The 8,995-nt window shown below is 41.4% G+C and overlaps 1 pseudogene; it reads left to right on the forward strand.

The window, feature by feature from the left end:
• Nucleotides 1–768: 768 nt before the first annotated feature.
• On the forward strand, nt 769–2,924 carry LOC103725381 (annotated as a pseudogene).
• The last annotated feature ends 6,071 nt before the right edge of the window (nt 2,925–8,995 follow it).

Below are 8,995 nucleotides of genomic sequence, written 5' to 3' on the forward strand. Positions count from 1 at the left end.
TCAGAGAAAGAGGGAGGTGAGAGGGGAGATGGAAATGGACATGACTATAATTAATTATGTGCGTGTAAAACTATCAAATAATAAAAAGTACTAAAGTTCAATAAGTCAAATCAAAAAACTTACTTGAAACTTTCACACAGAGTAGTTCAAGCAAAAGACAAACTCTCAAGTCTTGAAGATATATTTTATGTGCTATCACATTCACCTAACTAAAGACATATACAAGAACTATAAACAGAATTTCCAAGTTCAATATGAAATTATTATAGGCCCAATGCTAAGGCATAAAAATCCCATTTATTGAAATAACAAGCAGAAAAATTTCCAAATATTAGGAAAGATACACGTATTGAGGAACACTAGTCACTTAGAATCCCAAATATACATGACTGGAAAATAGCTCCGTGTTACTTTATAGTTATACTTCCAAAAGTACAATACAAAAAAAAAAAAGAATATTAAAAGTTGCTAGAGTATAAGAAATTGTCACTTAAAAATGCAAATACATTAGTATAGCAGCGTGTTTCTCAGCAGAAACTCTGAAGTTCAAGAGGATATGAAATGGTATATTTTGAGCTATGAAAAGAAAGCAACAAGAACCCTATATCACTTTATCCAGCAAAGTTATACTTCAGAATCAAAAGACAAATCAACATAAATGATAATTTTGTTAGCTCTTAAGTAATCCCTGTGCAGCCTAGGTGCCACATGTCAGTCAACCATCTAGGCCTAAACTGCTTTGTTGGACTTCAGCGCTTTCCCTTCAAGATGACTAAGGCAGTGCACCATGGAGAGGATGAGGAAGAGACTTTTACCTTTCATGCAGAAATTTGCAGAGATCTTGTCCTTCATCATCAATACTTTCTATTTGAACAAGGGAATGTTTCTTTGGAAGTTGATCTCTAATGGTTCTGATGCTGTGGGCAAGATTGCTATGAGAATCTGTCAGACCCTTCCAAGTTGGACAGCAGTAAGGAGCTGAAAATCGACATCATCCCCAACCCTCAGGAACATACCCTGATTCTAGTAGACATAAGCATTGGCATGATCATGGCTGATTTCCTGACTAATTTTGGAACCATTGCTAAGTCTAGCATTAATGTTTTCATGGAGGCTCTCCAAGCTAGTGCAGACATCTCCATGCTTGAGCAGTTTGGTGTTGGATACTATTCTGTCTGTCTGGAGGCAGAGAAAGTGGTTGTGATCAAAAAGCACAGTGAACATGAACAGTGTGCCTGGGAGTCCTCTGCTGGCAGATTCTTCACTGTATGTGCAGAGTATTGTGAGCCTATTGGTCAGGGTATTGAAGTGATCCTTCACCTCAAAGAAAACCAGACAGAATACTTACCAGTGAGGAGGGTCAAGGAAGTGGTGAGGAAGCACTCACATTTTATAGACTGCAGCATCCCATCACCCTCTATTTGGAGAAGGAACAGGCAAATATCAGTGATGATGAGACAAAGAATAAGAAATGTGAAAAAGAAGAGGAAGATAAAGATGATGAGGAAAAACCTAAGACTGAATGAAGATATGGGTTCAGATGAGGAAGAGGACAGTGGCAAAGATAAGAAGGAGAAAACCAAGATTAAAGAGAAATACATTGATCAGGGAGAACTGAACAAGACCAAGACTATTTGGACCAGAAAATCTGATGGCATCACTCAGGAGAAATATGGTGAATTCTGTAAGAGCCTCACCAATAATTGGGAAGACACTTGGCGGTCAAGTACTTCTCTGGAGTAGGTGAGTTGGAATTAAGTGCATTACTCTTCATCCCTTTGTGAGTTCCCTTTGACCTCCTTGAGAACAAGAAGAAGATCAACATCAAACTCTATGTCTATTCTGTGTTCATCATGGACAGCTATGATGAGTTGATACTGGAGTGTCTCAACATTATCAAGGGTTTTGTTGACCTGAGGATCTTCCCTTGAACAGCTCCTGAGAAATTGCTCCAGCAGAGTAAAATCTTGAAAGTCATCCATACATCATTGTGAAGAAGTGCCTTGAGCTCTTCTCTGAGCTTGCAGAAGACAAAGAGAACAAGAAATTCTATGAGGCATTCTCTGAGGCATTCCCTAAGAATGTAGAGCTTGGAATCTGTGAAGATTCCACCAACTGGCAATGCCTCTCTGACCTACTGTGCTATCATACTTCTCAGTCTGGAGATAAGATAACTTCCCTATCAGGATATCTGTCTCACAAGAAGGAGACACAGAAAGAAGTCCATCTACTACATCACTGGTGAGAGCAAAGAGCAGGTGATCAACTGCCTTTGTGGAGCAGGTGGGGAAGCAGAACTTTGAGGTGGTTGATATGAGCCCATTGATGCATACTCAATACTGAAGTGGTTTGATGGGAAGAGGCTGATCTCTGTGATCAAAGAGGGCTTGGGGCTACCAAAGGATAAACAGAAGAAAAAGAAAATGGAGGAGAGCAAGGCAAAGTTTGAGAATCTCTGTAATCTCATGAAGCAAATCTTGGATAAGGAGATTGAGAAGGTGACAATCTCCAACAAACTTGTGTCTTTACTTTGATGCATTGTGACAAGCACCTATGACTGGACAACCAACATGGGACAGATCATGAAATCCTAGGCACTTCAAGCATATTCTACAGTGGGCTACATGATGGCCAGAAAACATCTAGAAATCAACCTTGACCATTTAGTAGAAGACTGAGGCAGACAAAACCAGCAAGACCATCAAGAACCTGGTGGTACTGCTGTTTGGAACCACTCTGCTCTCCTCTGGTTTCTCCCTTCAGGATCCCCAGACCTACTCCTACCATATCTACCACATTATCAAACTAGGTTTGGGTGTTGATGAAGATGAGGTGGCATCAGAGAAGCCCAGTGCTGCTGTTTCTGATGAGATTCCCTACATGAAAGTGATGAAGGTTCATCTCGAATGGAAGAAGTAGATTAGAATTCCCACTGGGAAACCTGTGCCTTCTGCTGTTGTTTCAGTGGTTACTTCTTCTCTCCTGTCTTTTATGTCCTGAGGCAGGAAAATTCCCTCCCTCACTAAACAGCAGGCCATGGGTATTGTGTAGTGTGGGTTTTGTTGTTGTTGTTGATTTTATTCTGAAATTTAAAGCATGCAAAATGAAGATGCAATTTTAAACAAAAAAAAATCAATGAAGTGTATTAGTTACCTGTCTTGCTGCTGTGACAAAATATCTGACAAAAGCAATTTAAACTATGAAGGGTTGGTTTATTTTGGCAATTCTACCCACATTAGGGGTGGGTCATTTCAACTCAATTAATGTCATTAAGATAATCCCTCATACTTAGAAGCTTGTCTCCTAAGTGATTCTAGACCCCAACAAACTGAAATATTAACCAACACTATAAGCAAAACTTAAGGAATTCATGACCACTAAAGCAGCACTACAGAAGACAATGGAAGGAATCCTACACACAGAAGAATAATTAAGATAACTGTAATCATGGGAGCTCAGGAAAGAATCAATCTAAGTAGAACAACAGACAAGCACATGTCAATTAGGAAAGAATCAAGCATGATCAATTCAATAAACCATCAAGCATTTAAGATAAATTAAGGGTGAAGAAATTAACAAGACACAAAACAAACACAAAGCAAAGAACAAAATAACAACAATTTGTACACACTTTTCAGTAATAACCCTGAATGTAAATTGTTCTTAATTCTTCAATTGCAATATGAAGATTAGTTGATCAGATTTTAAAAGAAGACCCAATAATTTGCTTCCTACACAAAGAACATAGGCAAAACCACACAGATTGAAAGAGTAAGAATGTGACAAGAATATTTAAAGCAAATAGAATCTAAAACTAAGCAGTAGTTGTATCCAACAAGACAGATTTCAAGCCCAAATCAGTCAGAATTCACAAAGAAAGTCATGACATATTGATAAAGAGAACATTCTATCAAGAATACATTAAACATGTAAATATATGTTGTCATGCGAATTCAAAGAACAGACCAGAAGTTGTCTTTTCATACATTTATTAGCATTATCACATTTCATACATTATCACACACTCTGTTTTAGTCTATTCTACCTATCCCCAAGGTTACTCACCTGCGAAGTGTCTGAGTCTGGGAGCAGCCTCAGCATCTCTAGTGAGAGTTCCAGCACCGTTGCTCCAAAATTCTGGGGATTTGTTGGGCTGGTATAGAGCGTTCAGAGGCAGATATGGACATAGGTTCAGAATCCTGGTGTCAGGAACAAGTCACTGATGCAGTCTGTCAGCTGAGCTTCCTTTTTATAGTCATCTGGGCTAGTGTCTCAGTCTGATAAGGCTACTAGGGTTTTCCGCCTGATGTCATCACTGCAGATTTGGTTATCTTTGCAACCTTGGGTGTAGTGCAGTTTCTGTCTAAGCTAAATCTCACATTGATTTTGACACATTTTGTAATATTTTATAATACTCAATACATGTATATACATATATATTGAAAAAAGGAATGTAAATATATGATCAGCAATATTAAAGCAAGCCAATTTGCAAAATAAATATTATAGGACATAAATAGAGAAAAAGACATGATACAAAGAATTGGGGTAACTTCAATATCCTACTTTCATCAAGATTAAAATTCAGCAAAGAAACATTAGAATTATAAAATAAACCAAATAGGAATAAAAAGTTTCTAGAGTATGTCATCTAGCAGCTACTGAATGCACATTTCTTTCCATCAACTCATGATGTTTTAGAAAATACATCATATTTTATAGCCCATAGAGCAAGTTTTTAACAAATATAAAAAGAACTGAAGTAATTTCTTGCACCTTATCAGATCATTGTGGAGGGAAACTGGCAGTCATCAGCAAGAGGAAAAGAGCAGTTGTACAAACACATCAGGCTTGAACAGCATACCTTTGAATGAACAATGGGTTACTGGAGAAATTGAAGTGTTGGAGCTTAAATATCCCTAGACTGGGGCTGTGAATACAATGGTAGAACACTTGTCTAGCATTGGTTAAATACGCTTAGGTTAAATTACCAGAATGGAGAAGATCCTAGAATCAAATGAAATGCCTGAACCTGTGAGACACAGGAAAAGCAGTTCTGAGAGAAGATTATGATTATGAATGCCTACCTTTACTAAAAAATAATTGAGAGAACCACAGTAAGTAACCTGATGATGTATCTAAAAGTATTACAAAAAGAAGAACAAAACAAACACAAAATTAAGGCATCACTTTTCCCTCTAGGTTTCCTGGCCCCTGAGATTCACTCATCGTGACTATTTTTTCTCCCATCCAGCTTCCCTCCTTCCTCCCTCCCTCCCTAGTCACAATGTCCTCATTATCCTACCTTCCCCTAATACCTCGGAACTCTGACAATCTTTCCTCTCCTGATTTCCCTCCTTCCCCTGCAACATGCATCTGCCTTCCTCCTCTCCTCCCTCCCAATTACTCCCACTTTTTCCACCTCTCTCAGGTAACATCTGTTCCCTACTATGCCACTTTCATGTTGTTTCTTTTCCTTTACTCCATGTATCTTTTCCCTTTACCTGACTACTGGTGTTACATCAGAATTTCTATAGTCACATATAAGGGATTGGTGCTACAGCTACAATCCACAAATGAGGGAGAACATACATCACTTGCTTTTCTGCATTTGTGTTACTTCAGTTAGTATAACATTCTCTAGCTCCATCCATTTACCTGCAGAATTCATAATTTCAACTTTTCTTATTGCTGAGTAGAACTCCATTGAGTAGATGTACCACATTTTCATTAACTATTTGTCAATTGAGGGAAATTTAGGTTGTTTCCATTTCTTAGCTATTGTAAAGAGAGCAGCAGCAAACATGGATGTACAGGTATCTCTACAGTATAATGAGTCTTTGGGAATATGCCAAAGAGTGATATCACTGGATCATATGGTAGGTTCATTTTTAGTTTGTAGAGGGTTCCCCACACTGCTTTCCATAGTGGTTGCAGAGTTTGTATTCTCATCAGCAGTGGATGAGCATTTCTCTTTCTCCACATCCTCTCCAGCATTTGCAGTCTTTCATTCTCTTGATCTTGCCCAGTCTGACTGGGTTAAGATGAAATCTTAAAGTGGTTTTATCTGGATTTCTAATTACTAAATATGGTGAGCACTTTTTAAGGTGCTTCTTAGCCATTTTTATTTCTTTGTTTGAGAACGCTCTGTTTAGGTCTATCTCCCATCTTTTTATTGGGTTATTTATTTTCTTATTTCTTTTGTTTTTGAGTTCTTTGTATATTCTGGATATTAATCTGTGGGGACCTACAGGCCCCGCCTTGCAGAAGTCCAGTCTGAGAGGAAGTTACTGGGGCACGGCCTGAGTTGCTTTGAAAGTCTGAAGAATACTTCCGCACTGCTGAGGAGTGCATGATCAGCATGTGACCATCATTAAGATACATGGGGTGGGGGGGGTGTTCCAGGTGCCTTTATAAGCTCTGTAACACCTGCAATAAATGAGTCCCTGTTTGACTAGCTCCCCGTTGCGCCTGAGTGTTCCCGGTATTGGGGGCGGCATGGGCTAGCGAACCATGTGCTTACTCATCCCCAATCATCACTGCCCAAGGGGAGCTGGTTCGAACCCCCGGCATTAATCATCTGTCAGATGTGTCACTGGTGAAGATTTTCTCCAACTCAGTGTGTTTTCTCTTCCTTTCCTTGGGTTTTTCTTTTGCTGTACAGAAACTTTGTAATTTATTGAGGTCCCACTTATTGACTGTTGGCCTCAGTGCCTGAGCAAAACCTAAAGGTAAAAGTGATGCCACAGAAACCCTGGGATAAATGCACATAGAGTGTCTGAACATTAATGCATATGTAAACCTGGGAGCTGCTTGGCAGGTAACACAGTTCCAGATAGAAGAGACATCCCTTAGAGTGACAAGCATGCCAGAGAGCACTCATCAAAGAAGCTTCTTTTTGCAATAGATAGAGTCTCCTGCAGAGTTACACATCTGGTCAGGCACAGAGAATATATGTCTGGGAGATGGCCAGTACTAGGTGACACATCTGCACTCAAATCTCTACAACCAAGGCTCATGGATCATAATGGAATAAGGTGGAGAGAGAGAGAGAGAGAGAGAGAGAGAGAGATAATGTACCCTTCAACTCTCACCAGTGAAGCTTCCTTGTACATCAGAGTGTGATGCACACAGAAGGCCACAACTGGCCAAGTTTTGGAAATTAAGATACTGTAGAGTGTAAGATGGGACTCCTATAAGTAGCCTCACCCACCCACGGCTCAGGGACCATTGCAAAAAAAGAAGCAGAAAGATTGTAAGAGCCATGGCTGGTTCGTGAACACACAGAGGTGGAGGCTTCCAGGCCACTGGAGGCTTGTTCATGTGAGCATGTGGCAGTGTTAGCCTTGAGCATGGGACTGTGTCAGCTCAATTAAACAAGGGCCTAAAGGGAAGGTGAGAAATAGGTGGCGGGCCAGCACTATAGTAAGAACTATTTGAGAGTAATTGTTACTGGGTGAGGGAGAGTATGACTTACATACCACCATGGAAGGGAACACTAGATGCCAGTGGATGCTTTTACACTGAAGGACATTTGGGTATAAACACCTGAATGAACAGAATTCAGCATTTATGGCCGAACACATAGGGTTTGGTGGGGGAATAGGGGGGTGCATGGATAGGGAGTGTATATGGATTTGAGTGGGAACTATTATATGAAATTTAAAACCTCAATAAAAAACCACAAAATTTAAGAAAAAACATAGTCATAAACCTCAGAGTGAAAATAACTGAAACAGAAACTAGAAGAGCAATACAAAAGGACCAATGAAATGAAAAACTGGTACTTCAAAAAAGGCACATTTGTCAAACCTTAGCTAAACTAACTAAAAGGAAGGGAGAAAACACATGTTAAAAAAAATTGAAGAAAAACCTGGGGAAATTACAGCAGATGCAACTGAAACCTGAAAGAATATTAAAGAAAAATTTGAAAACTTATATTCAAAAAATACCTAGAAGAAGTGGATAAATTTGTAACTGTAAAAATCTAAATAGATCCTCCTGGTCTGCTCTCCTGCCCTCAAGCCTCAGTTGGGGTAAGTCTATCGCGCAGGCCTCCATGCCTTGACTCCCCCAGCCACGTTCACCCTTCCATCTCCCCGGCTGTTCTCTGCTCCTAGTTTGGGCCCTATGCCATCCCTAGTCTTGGGGCCCCAGACACCGGGGGAACTGGTACTGCTTCCTGATCCTTTTCACCCAGACCACCTTGGTGCCTTCCTTGGGCCGCAGGAGCACTGCTTCTGGACCTGGCCCCGCCCTCACCTCTCTCTGCTTCCCTGGACCAGCGAATAACTCTTCTAACCTGCTCTCCTATCCTCAGGCCTCTTGGGCTAGGTCTATCCAGCAGCCCTCTGCACCTTGACTCCCCCAGCCTCATTCACCCTTCCATCTCCCCTGTTCTCTACTCCTAGTGAAGGCCCTGTGCCATTCCTAGTCTTGGGGCCCCAGATACCTGGGGAACCAATACTACTTCCTTATCCTTTTCACCCAGACCAACTTAGTGCCGTACTTGGGCCCCAGGAGCACTGCTTCTGGATCTGGCCCCGCCCTCACCTCTCTCTGCTTCCCTGGACCTGCACCACTGGCTAACTCTCCTAACCTGCTCTCCTATTCTCAGCCCTCTTGGGCTAGGTCTACCGATGGCCCTCTGCACCTTGACTCCCCCAGCCTCATTCACCCTTACATCTCACCTGCTGTTCTCTACTCCTAGTTTGGGCCCTGTGCCATTCCTAGTCCTGGGGCCCCAGACACCTGGGGAACCAATACTGCTTCCTGATCCTTTTCACCCAGACCAACTTAGTGCCGTCCTTGGGCCCCAGGAACACTGCTTCTGGACCTGGCCCCGCCCTCACCTCCCACTACTTCCCTGGTCCTGCAACACCCGACAGCCTCTTTCTGGGGCAGACAGCCTCTTTCTGGGGCGCCGAAGCTTACTCTCCCTGATCCTTTGCATCCAGTACAACCCAGCTACGCAATCCACTCCCTGGGAAATCTT

This window comes from Nannospalax galili, unplaced genomic scaffold, assembly GCF_000622305.1.
Source record: "Nannospalax galili isolate Female #2095 unplaced genomic scaffold, S.galili_v1.0 scaffold7, whole genome shotgun sequence".
Lineage (NCBI taxonomy): Eukaryota > Metazoa > Chordata > Mammalia > Rodentia > Spalacidae > Nannospalax > Nannospalax galili.